The following is a 14,217-nucleotide window of genomic DNA, read 5'->3' on the forward strand; positions in this document are numbered from 1 at the left end:
CTTTCATTCTCCGAGAGGATCACTAACAAATTAAAATTTTTCCAAGGGTTTGGACGTAACACCTTTTATTTTGTGAAAATTCGTTTTCTTTTTCTCTATAGATTTCTAATAGCAAATATACAGCAGCATCACCCCAAATATAAGTACCTGAAGTATCTAAATCATAATGTAAATAAAAATGAAATACACGAAAAAGAAAAAACTCATTTATCTAAAAATATATATATTTATTATTTATTTATTTATTATTTATTTATTTATTTATATTGATATTTTTATATTATTAATAATTTACCTTGTTTTTCTGCATTATTGGATGTGTTTTCATTGGATATATTTGTCATTTTTTTATATTCTATTAGATACATTACAAATTTTTCATCTGTAGAAAAGAAAAGGAAGGATCTCTATTATCATATATATTAAATATAATAATAACTTTTTAATAATAATTAACCTCACCCTTGTTTGCTCTTTCAAAATCTTTTTCATTTAGTAATAAGATTTTAAAAGAATTAAAATCTCCAGTATTTTGAATTAAAATTGGCAATTCTCGTAACCTTATTTGCGTTGCCATTTTTACTCGTTATTAATATTATTATTTTTTCAACTATCTGGCGATGAAATTGAGAAAATATTTATGAGAACCGATCTTTTAGGGATGTCACATTAATTGCCTCACCTAAAGACTTGAAGCAGATAATGCACGTAAAAAGTGAGAGAAATCTAGAAAATTATAGGGAAATATACATACTTCTCCCACTTCACCATGGCAACGATGCATCAAATGTATACTAATGTGCGCAATAGCGTTAAACGAAACGATTTTTTATCGTTTCATGCACATCATGCATGAATCGGAAAGCATCCTGAAAAAGCTACATTTAATCTAACTCCATCCGAAACGGACCTCAACCATGTACAGCATACACATTCTGTTCCAATTGAATCGTGCACAACGTAATGCATAAGAATATGTACCAATCGAAGTTCTCCGTTTCTTTCCCTTTCATGTAATAGAGAACTCTGGTTAGGTTGACCCCTCGGTTGCAATAGACTTTTTTCTATGGTTTTCGGAATGCAGCCTAATTACCGAGCGATTGGTTTTTACTTACAGATCTATGAAACATATAAATGTCGGACTGCTGTTATGAGAAAAATGTCATGTCCACTGATTTTGACGTTTCGATCCACTGTGCGATGGTTTATTACAAGGACACGGTTTAGGTAACTTTACAGTCTTTACGGTTTAGTATAGAGTTTTAACATTGGCAATGTATTTCGGAATACGGTTCTAGTTATGGATATCGTATTCAAAAGTATTATTGCTGCATATTATTTGAAATATCTTATTACTAGGTAATACATAGCCAATAAAATGCTTTTAAATTTTAAAATTAAAACGAATTTAACTTCACCTCGATAATTTCACCTTTTGATAGTTCAAAAAGAGTGATAAAATCATATGAAATCTTAAAAAATCTTATAAAAATACGAAAATCTTACGAAATCTTATAAAATATCTAGAATCTTACGAAATTTTTAAAATCTCTGAAATCTCATGAAAAATCTCTGAAATCTCATGAAATCTTATGAAATCTTGTGAAATCGTATTAAATCTTTTGAATTCCGTGAAATCTTTTGAGATTGTAAATGAAATATTGAAATCTGGCGAATCTTCTGAAATCTCGCAATCTAGAAATCTAGCACTGAAAAAAATGCATTCCTGATTCATGTATATTTTTATTCTTGAATGCCATTTGCTTTCTTTAAGTATGAAAAGTTCTCTTTAATTACAAATGTTCACTTGCTCAATAATAAATAAATTTGCGTGATGTATATTTTATTCTTAAAATCGTATTCTTATTTCTATAATCATGAGATTGTTCTAACAAGCTCAATCGCATTATTTGAAAGCTATTCATTCTTGGATTAAGAATTACATATTTAAAAGTGCGCTCGACTTATATTCAAAGCTCATTTGTTTTACGTTCGCGGGCAACACGACAACAGTGCGCGTACGAAAGTTCAAGGAACTCCAGTATCAATCAAGATGGCCGAAATAAACAAGGCAAATGAAGATATTTTCGTAAGTGAAATGTTGTGTTCATGGAGTATGCCTCTAAGTGTGATTCAAACTTTCAAAGGTAAGTGAAATGTTCAGAGCTCATTCTACATAATTTATAACCTACGTTGTAATAGACGCCCGATTTCGTCACAGTGGCAGAGAAACGCCCGTATACACACAGGCGGATCTGTTACCCATAGGTAATTTGAGTGAGATGAGCAATGAATCCGTTACAGATCCGCCTGTCTGTATAGGCATCGGCCTTCCTTAGCCACCACGACAAGGTCACTCGTCTGTTCCCTTACAATTATATATGTATATACTCGTAATCGTCGGTCCGTGCCTGGGTGACCTATGCAGATTTTTACGTTTAATTTTTGTTGTAAAAATGGTATAAGTCTATAGGGCTGCAATATTTGCACTGCCAGTACTGAAAATCTGTAGTGCACATAACGTATGCTATAGTTTCAATACTGACAGTGAATATTGAAACGCAGGCAAAGTTGCGTAGACTGACCTAGAGTCTAGACTAACATTTTTTATTTTAGAAATAATTTTCTTTTCCAAAATTTTTTGGGTTAGCACCAAATAAAGGTTAATAAACAGATTTACAAAATACAAACTGCTAACTGCAGTTTTGAAAGAATAAGTATTAATTTATTTGTAAATATGTTTAACAATGACTAGTTTTTAAAAGTAATATTTTCTTTTTTGTATGTGAAATTTAATTTCAGATCAAGGAATAGATATTGATGTATTTTTGCAACTTGATGAAAATGATGTCAAAGAAATACTAAAGGACTATGTCCTAGAAGTGAAATTAAAATTTTGGAAAAAATATGCTGAATGGAAAGATAATATTAAATTTCAAGTAAGATATGTTCCATCTATTTTCAAAATGTGTATATATGTATAGATTACACACACATTGCAGTGTATATTACATATAACTTTAATTAAACCATTATTTTTGATAACATTGATCAAAACGGTAGTTTCTAACTTTGAAATAAATTATAATTTAAAATCTGTGTTTTGAATTAATTAATAGCCTCTCTTAATGTTTCTAATCACAACTACGTAAATCTTGTATATATATATATGTATATATATTGAAAAGTTTTATATATTCAAATACGTATTTTTTCTTTCTTTTAGGACACTGCTAAGTCTATCACAGAAGACGTATTTTTATCTATAAATAACGAAATGGAAGAACAGGACGAATCAACTGAAGTGAGGTCTAAAATTTCGATTTCATCTGAAGAAGTTGGGGACGTTTCTGATGATTCAGATTACATTAATGTAAGTATTGTGTTGTGTTGTGTTTGTGTTGTTGTGTGTGTGTGTTGTGTATTATTAAACTAATCTATCTTAATTTAAGAAATTAACCTTTGTTGTAAAATAAAACAGACTCATTCTGCTATAATGAAAAGATATAAAATTAAAAGTATGACTAAATTAGGCTAGTGAGAGTCAAGCAACGTTGAACGGCGCAAAGATAGGTGAAAACCATATTCAGATGTTAGCTTAAAGTCTTCTGTATTTGGACGTTTCGACTCTCTTTGGAGTCATCCTCAGCAATAAAGATACAATATAATTGACTTACATGTCCTCGATGATTAAGTCACTCGCAAATTGGCAAGAATGCAGCGTTGTTAATCTAACAATTACACAATTTTCTCATTAGATAATGCCTGAGTTCACAACATTAATTGACTTACTACCATAGGACATGAAGCGTATCGCGAAGCCATATAATAATCATAAGAACTCACAATTATATATATAAATTTGAATAATATTGACATCTTCAACTGTCAGTATACATTGACATGTCGCTCGGAATTGAGTTGTTCTCGATGTAAGAGGTCAACATGTACGAAAACAATAAGGAAAGCTTATAAACTTCAAGATAAAATCGCATGTACATTATTCTATTCGCCAATCAAATTCTCAAAAAATTTTTAAAAACGCAAAAACTTTTTTATGTAAAAAATTGGAATCGTAAAAATTAAATTAAAGATATAAATATATCATTAGAATAGATATACATATATCACTAAATTTATTTATTTTCATTTAAAAAGAGAATTTAGTCTAATTTATAATTCTACTACGTATTAATTTTTTATTTTAGAATTCAGAATCAGATTCGGAAAACAACAGATTTCTTAATAAATTAGGATTAAAAAGAAAGCAAAATTTAACTGAAACAGAAAATTCAACTTCTGTTAAGAAGAAGAAAATGGTTAATCCAGATATACTTGCTGAAAAAAAATCACTGTTTTGAGTGCTTTACGTGAATTAATGGATTTGGTAAGTAAATAAAATTGGACTTTTACCTTCAATTTTATTGTTTACTTAAGTCAGCTCGAGATTTTTATATGCACCCTCATCATGAAAAAAAATATGATCAAAATATTAGTTATTATTTTGTGTTTTCATTAGATTTTTATAACTTTATTATATTTTTATTGACTGAAACTAATTATTATTTTTACTTTTGATATATTTTAATTTTCTTATCAACATCCAAGGTCAAATTTATAATTTTTTATTAAAAGCTTTCACATCAAAACTGTAGACTCTTTGTTGCATTGCTACTGTTATGAGAACATTGCAAAAAACTTTGTTATTGCTGTTTTCAGGATCTAAAGAAGCTACTTGATCAGTCTTTAGAGGGTAAGGCTATCCTTCAAACTTATGAAATGAATAAGCATTTGGAAGAAGAAGATCGAACAGCCCTTGTAGACATTGTTGTTAAATGGTTACTTTCCGTTAATTTCCGTATCACTCAGTAAGCTATTTTATTAATAAATATATTTTAATGTTGCTCTCTCTTGGTTACTTGAATACGTGAGAATAACAGTAGTTAAATTAAAGCTTGTGTGCTTTTTCTAATTAAAAACTTAGCAAAATTTTATTTTCTGTCTTATATATTCTTTATTTTTTGTTTACAGTCCAAAAAAATCTGAGTTAATTGTATTGAAAGACAAGATTTTTACTCTATTTAATGAAGAGGTACTGTAATAAGTTTCATTTGCATGTTATGCGGAATCTACAATAGAAGTCATAGACAGTATAATATATTGTATAAACTCCGCATTAATCTGACATATAAATCTTTAATTCATTTTATTAATAATTTATTAATATTACAGAATGTCTATTACATTGCTCCAAAAGAAGAAGGAAGTAATCAATCTCTCGCTAGAGGAAAACTTTTTGATAGAGCAAGAAATCTGAAAGAATGGATGAGAAAGAAAAATCTTCTTCCAAGTGTTAAAACATCCAAACAGAATGATTGTAACAAATCTGTCACAGAAACAGGTATTCTATTTGTTTTTTATTTTGCATATTGAAAGTTTTTTATTTTGCATATGTTTTATGTACTTTCCTATAATCAATTTTTGCAGCTTATGGTTTGGACCTTTTATGAAATTTTTAAATAGTCAATGTGATTTGAAGTTAGCCTCATTATTGAGGCAACTATAGACAATTGTAAATTGCAAATAATTAAAACAATTTAATTCCTATCAAATTTATTAGAATTTTCTGATTTAATTAATTATAATTATATACATAAATAATTGAGTAAAAGTCGAAGCTTTTTACCAAATAAAAAAAATATATGTGCTTTCTAGGAGTTTTCAGTTAGTTTTTAAACTTGTCTTAAAAAGTATAATCCTCTGTACAAAAATAAATTTTATGATTTGTGTAAAAAGTAAATTATGTAAACTGCTATTTTATTTATTAGTTTTCTAACACATTTACTGTTTCTTATGTAGCTGTTTTAATGAAGCCCACAAATAACACAGAAATAGCTTTAAATTGGCTGAAAAGTTTTCATGAACCATGGAGCAAAGTAGAGGAAAAATGGGCTGTAACATTTAAGTACAGACAAGATGTATTGATAGCTTCAAGATCTCAGGCTAAAGAGCGACGTACAGACAATATTAAAGCTGCAGCTTATTTGGATGAGCACAAAGTTCTTCATCTCAGTCATGGTTATACATTAGTAAGGGTTTTTGTTAATATATTTAATTGCTTTGTAAACTATGATTTACAATACCATAAATATCTGTATAAACAAAAGGTTACACATTGAGCGTTTTTTTATTTTATTATCTAGATTGAAATAGATTTTGCAACATCTTGTCAACCTGGATTAGAGGATGCATTGATAAAAAATTGGCAATCGTTTACTCACAAAATTGATTCTATTTAAAAAAATAGTTCTCAATCTGTGAAAGATCCTGAAGGAAAAATGTTGCAGCAACTTTACTTAGAGACTACCAATATAGGTACAATTTTATATTATATGTGTGTATGTACACACACACGCGCGTGCATATGCAGTACATAGGCCTTGAATAAAAATTACAGGAAAATTTTATGGATATAATTCACATAATTAGAATATTAAAAGAACATATTGCTTTATTTTTATTGGCTTTAGTTAATTGACTTTAAGCTAATTGTCCAATTAGTTTTTATTATGCCCGTTTGCGTTAGCACCATTGTAAATTAACTTTAATCTCGATTTAACTTACTATTTATCTTTGTCTAGTCCAAAAAATTATAAAAAGATAAAAGGTAAATGGAATTGAGAATAAAATTAATCTTACATTGGTGAAACAGAGGTTTAATATATATTATATTTTATTTATAGAGTCAAAACATATTCTGCTTATACAATGCTTCACTGCTACCTCCAAGTAGGCATGCAGGTGCAGCTTGGCAAAAAGAAATTTAAACCCACAATTAAAGAAAGCAGAGATGCTTGTATTGCTAATGTCAATGTAAGTTTTGTTAATATTTAACATTTTTAATCGTTTATGTATTTTAAATCAGTTAAATAACTTTCTTGTTTAAGATTCCTGGCCAAGTTCTAAATTTCATAACAGAAAGACGTGCAAAAATATGCAATCAATTTGGACGATCTGCTTCCGTACAACCATACATTTTATATGTGGGCAAGGAACCAGATGTGATAGATGAAATCTTTTATCTATTTTATCATTAATGTACAAATTTTAATACTTACAAATTACGAAAAATGTCATTATTAAAGAAAGGTTTACAAATTTCATTGTTATAATTAAAATTATAACAATATCCCATATCTTGATACAGATTTTAACGCGGACACTTGTAAACATTCCTTTTGTAACATTTTTTTTGTAAATAGGTATTAAAATTGTGCATTAGTGATAAAAGTTAACACAGATATACAAAGCCGAGGTTAACACAACTTATAAAAAATTTTAATGCATATATATACGAAAGGAAATTTACAAATATTAGGTCGGGTTACGGAGATATAGATAAGTCTATGTTAAGCATTTAATGGATTAAATCTAATAAAACACTAAAGTTCATATAAGAATATTGTCGTATTTGAATTTAAAATAATTTTCTTTTATTAAGTTGATCACAAAGGCGTCATTGAAGAAAAAATAATGCTAATACGAGCATACTTTGTTTTGAACAAATGCCACTGTATTCTGTAATTGAAGTAAAATTTATTTTCAACCAAGAATATTTTAAGAATAATTTTAACAATAATTTGTTCTCAATCGGAGTTCGTTTATTCTTGGCGCTATTCTAAAGTTGGAAACACAATAGGCACAGGCAACAGGGAATAACGAGCCGTCCAATCAGAGCTTTGGGGTATAAGATATTATATCCCAGAGCTCTGATTGGACGGCTTAAGAATAAAATATTCTTTGATTAAAGCATTTATGCATTTCTTTAAGAATTCTTTTTTTTGCGTGAGTGTACGCACGATCTACCTAGGGTGCTTTCCGATTCATGCATGATGCGCATGAATCGCATTAATGCTTAAACATCGTTTCGTTTTATGTACAAAATGGCGACCAGAAAATTATTGCCTTTATTCATTAGTAATGTTATTAATGAATGTGATTCATCTTCATCATCATCCTTATCATCATCTTCGTCATCAGATAGCGAAGATGAAGGTTTACAAGCACTGTATTTAGTGCAACTGATTAATGAGACATGTAATGAGGTTACAGTAAGAAAAAAGCTTGAAAATTATGTTGAAATAATCGTTCCCGGTTACACAAAATATGAATTCAAGGAACATTTTAGGTAAGATAAGTAAAGATTATATCTAAAATTTATTAGTTTAATTCATTTTAATGTAATGCAATGTATTTTTATCACAATTATTTTGTATGTAGTAAGCAGAATGTAATTATAACGTATTTTTTACAATTAGATATACTATTTTTTTTATATAGAATATTTCCAGATACTTTCGAAGAGGTTTTATCATTTATTGGTCCTCGATTGAATGCAACAAATAGTGCAAGTGGTAGAAAACCAATTCCTGCAAACACTCAACTTTTCATAGCATTGTGGTATATGGCAACGCCAGATTCCTACAGGTATTACTATTATTAGCCAGGATTAAAGTTCTGAGATCACAAAAATAGCTAGCTCAACCGTTGTCGCTTAAATATAACCTATTAATATAAATTATATTTTATTTTAGATCTGTATGTGAAATGTTTGGGATTGGAAAAGCTACAGCTTTTAGAGCTGTAAGACGAGTTACATATGCTCTCCACTGTCTTGCATTTCAAATTATTCAATGACCTAAAGGAGAACGTGCTATTGAAGTCATGGAAAATTTTCAAAAAAGTTCTGGTTTTCCAAAAGTTATTGGTGCAATAGACGGATCGCATATTCGAATACGTGCACCTAAGGAAGATGCAGCATCCTATGTCAACAGAAAAGGCGATCATTCTATTATTTTACAAGCTGTATGTGATTCAAAATGTTTACTTACACACTGTTATGCTGGGCAAGTAGGGTCGGTTCACGATGCCAGAGTATTTAGGAACTCACCAGTGTCAAATTTTATTGAAATGCCTGATGAATATTTCATTGATGATTCACATATAATTGGCGATGCAGCCTATCCAATTCATCCTCATGTTATGGTACCATTTCGAGATAATGGTTACTTGTCAATTTCTCAAAAAAATTATAATTATTGCTTGTCTTCAACAAGAATGGCTATAGAGCGTGCATTTGCTTTATTAAAAATTCGTTTTCGTATACTTTTAGATTGTTTACCATTACTGGGTATAAAACATATTCCTGAATTTATAATAGCCTGTTGTGTATTACATAATATTTGCATTTTGAAAAATGATATGATAGATTGTCAAATGGTCAGATGTAATGAACAAAGACCTAATATCGAACCATTTTATGAAAATGTTTCGATATTAGGTAATGAGAAAAGAAACAGAATTCTGAATGAATTAAGGCACAGATTATAAGTATACATTCTTAAATATTTTATTTTTATTTAATAATACATTTTGTATGTATAATGAACATAAGTATTATGAGCAAAGTATTATTATGTGATGATATGATAAATAAGAAGTACAAAAAGGAAGTAAATATAAGAATAAATTGAATTTAAATAAAGACTACTTAAATTCAATTTATTCTTATATTTACTTCCTTTTTGTACTTCTTATTTATCATATCCTCACATAATAAAATTAAATTTCTTCAAGAGTAATTAAAAGAATTATTATTTTGTTATAACTAAAATAACACTTGTTATACATATCTAATTAAAATAACGCTTCTGTTATACATATGTTTCAAACTAAAATAACATTTATGTTAGACATATACAGGGTGTATATCATTCTTTCAAGTAACTTTCAATGTAATTTAAAAAAACTGTGTTAATATCATTATCACACATATATCACGTTTTTAATAACATTTTATAACATAAAAATAAAAAAAGATAAAAAATCAATATGCTGTTTTACTTTTTCGTATCTTTCTCTTTATCTATTAAAGATGTAAATAATTGTAATATGGATTCTTGTATTGCCATTTTATCTGCATGCATCTTCTGCTTATCTAGCCTTCTCTTTTCATATTGCATTTGCTTTTCTTTTTCACGTTGAGCTTTAATCTTCTGTTTGTCTTTATCCCGTTCTTCCATAATATTTTTTAAATTATCAACATAACTATTTATTATTGTTTCAATACGTTTTTTTTTCAGGCGCTATAAATATGAATATATTACTCTATAGTATACATCAGTGGTCGCAAGGATTTGCACATTTTGGACCAATTCCGGCGCGCGACCCCCACCACCGCACGGCCGAGCCGCCGGGCGGTCACGTGACGCTCTGGCTCGGGGGCGTTCCTATACCAGAAATATACTGGGAGCGCGCCTTCCGCCAAATAATTATTGAAATGTTTTTTATCAAATAATTTATATAATTATATTATTTATTTAATAATTTATATAGTTATATTATTTATTTAATGATTTATATTATATTACCAGGTATATAAATATGAAACCGGAATTTTTTAATAGAAAATACACGTTTATTGCATGAAAATGATAAAAAATATTTTATTCGAAGTATTGCCCATCGCTAGCTATACATTTTTCTCACCTGTCTGACAATTTGTGGATGCCACACCAAAAAAATTGTTGCTCTTTTGAGCCAAACCAGTCATATAGCCATTTTCCTACATCTTCGTAAGAAGCGAAGCGCTGCTGAGCAAGTGCGTGTCCCATCGATGCAAATAAGTAGTAATCGAATTGTTTTTTCTGTTCGATGAAATTGAAGGTGTTTAAACTAAAGAACCGTTGGATTACTTCCAATTACGGATGACACTTGAAAAAAGAATATACCAGGAATAAACGGATGCATGGAAGCGAAGTTAGTATTATTGATACGCTGGGAAAGCCTCAATCTACTCCAAAAATTCAAGAAGATATGCAACAAGTAATCGTCGAAGTGGATTCAGAGCTAATCAACCCATCGAAATCACCATCATCATCGGTAAATGATTGTCGATTAATAATCAGAGGGCGCGGAAGTTCGTTAATAATAAAATAAAACTTCTATTTTACTATTATACATTCTAAGCTGTATACGAGACTATATATTATTATGTACACAATTCTATATTATAGGCGAGGCGTTAACCACTTTTGAAATCTGGTGTACATGGTGTTAGAAACCTCGAGAAATCTTGGGAAATCTTAGAGATTTCAAATATCTTGAGAAATCTCAGGAAATCCTTGAAATCTTAAGAAATCTCGAAAAGTCCTAGGAAATTTCCAGAAATCTTGAGAAATCCCTGAGATCATAAAATCTCAAAAATTCGTAGAAATTATTTATACATTGCAAAAGAAGTTCTACGGAATCCAAAAAATCTGAAAAGCGATGAAACGTATATAATTTTGAGTTGAAGAAATTGAAATTCTAGTATATGGGAAACGATTGCGATAGAATAAAATTTAATTATGTTTATAGATATAATTTATTTATGAGTACATAATTTGTAATGAGTACAAAATACTCAAATATCAATAAACTTTTTTATCTTATTAATTAATATTCGACTGTATACTGGAATATTGTTCTCAAACAATGGTTGTAGCAATGAACACAAATATCCCTCTATATCACGATACACAGGTTTTCTGATGGAAGCAACGAGATTATATTGTTCTACTTTATACCATGGAGAGCATAAACATATAATTTCTTTTACATTTTTTTCGGCGTCTTTACCGGCGCACTTTCAGCGAAATATTCTAATTTCCGACCTTTTCCTATTTTATATGAAAACGATAGCACCCTACCGATAAAAATAATATACCCTTTCTTAGTAATAGCCTCGGTAAAAGCGCACCATTGGCCAATGTTAATGTTTTCAGATTGCACAACATCATTAAAATCAATTGTATGACTAGTGTTGGTAGCATATTCGTTCTTACTTGCTATAGTAAGCACCCTACCGATAAAAAAATAATATACCCTTTCTTAGTAATAGCCTCGGTAAAAGTGCACCATTGGCCAATGTTAATGTTTTCAGATTGCACAACATCATTAAAATCAATTGTATGACTAGTGTTGGTAGCATATTCGTTCTTACTTGCTACACTAGGAAAAAAAATTTAGTAATTTCGACAAAACTGTTTGGTTGAAACGGTTATTAACAGCAACCAAATATTTTGTTTGATATAATAATAAATTTAGTTGCTTCTGCAAAATATATTTTTTTGTTTTGTTCCGTGGACTAAACGATTTTGTTCTTAGAGTTTATGTACAAAGCTTAAGTATTTTATTTAATTAATTTATGAAAATTGTATAATATACTAAAAATTTGTTTCAATGTACTATACTCTATAGTACATTGAAACAAATTTTTAGTATATTCGTGTATATTTAGTATATTTGTGTTATCACATGTACGGTCCTATAATATATTATATTATTTGTTTTTATTAGGTTTTAGAAATATAGTTATTAAATATGTTCAGAAAAATTATTCTCTAGTAGATAATATTTAAATTATATGATTATGATTTATAATTACAAGATTTAATGTTAAACAGGTAATATAAGCATCAAAGATTTGCAAAAACGATGGAAATATCATCGTGACTGTTATATTAGAGCTAGGAAAAAAATGAAAGAATATGTGCCAAGTGGTTCCGGTGCATCTTCTACAAACTTTAAAAGTACTTACAGATTTTTTGAACTAATGAGAGCATTAGATGACACGCTTCAAAGTCAATCGTATGTAATATTGCAATGAAGCATTAAATTTTACATATTATAGAACTAGTAATGTATACAATTAATTATTAAAAGATTCACGAAATTGAAAATTAAAATATTACAAATTAAAAAAGTAGAATACAGTATGTGTATAGGCTGTGTTCCAAAATTTACTGTCAGTACTGAAAAGCTATAGTGCACGTAACATAAATTATAGAATTTCCATTGTTAGCAGTAAATTTGGAACACAGCCAGTATATCTTAAAATATTATTTTACAGAACAATAAGTACATTATCGAACGAAGTTAAAATATCTTCAAATGAAAATACAGTCTCCAGTAAATCTATGCAACTAAGTCCATCTTCTGCTTCATTCGATACAGAAAATACAACAGATTACTCAGACACTTCAAATGATATGTTTGTATCATCAAACATACCATCTGAAAAGTCTAAAACACTGAAGCCTATTTTGAAAACTAATAAAAGTATGTAATTAAATGTATGTTCCATTAAGTTGTGATCAATTTAAAGTTTTAATATCCATTTTTAATTACAGAACAAAAACATAATGATTCAGAAATACAAACAGCTTTACTAGATTTTATAAAGGAGCCAATTCCACACGTAGATGCTATTGATGGTTACTTGAAAACTTTAGGAGAGGCTTTACGTCGATTACCATATCGAAAGAGAAAGTTAATGGAAATGAAATTTCTTCAAATGGTTTTAGAAGCAGAAGAAAATTGATATTAAAATGTTTACAGCATGACAATTAATAATCAGGAGCATACAGCCAAACGCAAGTTATTCTAGTTAAATTTTTATAAACAATGATCACGGACGTTTCTTCATAGTCGATATTCGGTCCTTTTCAGCCAAACAAGTTTTTTGTAGCGAAAGTCGTGTATTTATAACATAATGTTAACGATTAAAATTCTATAAATAATGATTATAAATATTTCGGCCGATGTTCGGTCCTCTTCAGTATGTTCCAAATGAAAAAATTTAAAGAATTACGGGTATTAAATACAATAAAATTAAATTAAGGAAGTCAGTATTACACAGTTGTCATTAGAAACGCATTGATTTCGAACTTAACAATAATTCAAAAATGTAAAACACAAAAGTATAAAATAATTATATAACTTATAAATTAATTGTTCTTATGTACAATAATTGCTTACATAAAAACAATTAATTTATAAGTTATATATTTAATTTTATTGTATTTAATATTCGTATGCTTTAAATTTTTTTATTTGGTACATACTGAAGAGGGCGAAATATCGGCCGAAACCGATATTTATAATCATTATTTATAGAATTTTAATCGTTAACATTATGTTATAAATACATGACTTTCGGTACAAATAACTTGTGGTTGCTTGTATGCTCTTGATTGTTTATATTGATTAAGTTAGTGTTTATCTTCTTAATTATTACAGCATGATCTCAAAGTTTACACAGTACTACTCATGAGTTTGTACATATAGTGTGATATTAACTATTTGTGTACCTGAGAGAATAGATATAGTATATTT

The 14,217-nt window shown here is 28.8% G+C and overlaps 1 long non-coding RNA gene across 1 annotated transcript; it reads left to right on the forward strand.

Moving 5' to 3' along the window:
- Positions 1–6,258: 6,258 nt before the first annotated feature.
- On the forward strand, positions 6,259–7,023 carry LOC108757447 (uncharacterized). Its single transcript, XR_001939905.1, has 3 exons — positions 6,259–6,375; positions 6,744–6,873; positions 6,948–7,023. It is a non-coding gene; the product is annotated as an uncharacterized LOC108757447 (long non-coding RNA).
- The last annotated feature ends 7,194 nt before the right edge of the window (positions 7,024–14,217 follow it).

Source organism: Trachymyrmex cornetzi, unplaced genomic scaffold (genome assembly GCF_001594075.2).
Source record: "Trachymyrmex cornetzi isolate Tcor2-1 unplaced genomic scaffold, Tcor1.1 scaffold143, whole genome shotgun sequence".
Taxonomy (NCBI): Eukaryota; Metazoa; Arthropoda; class Insecta; order Hymenoptera; family Formicidae; genus Trachymyrmex; species Trachymyrmex cornetzi.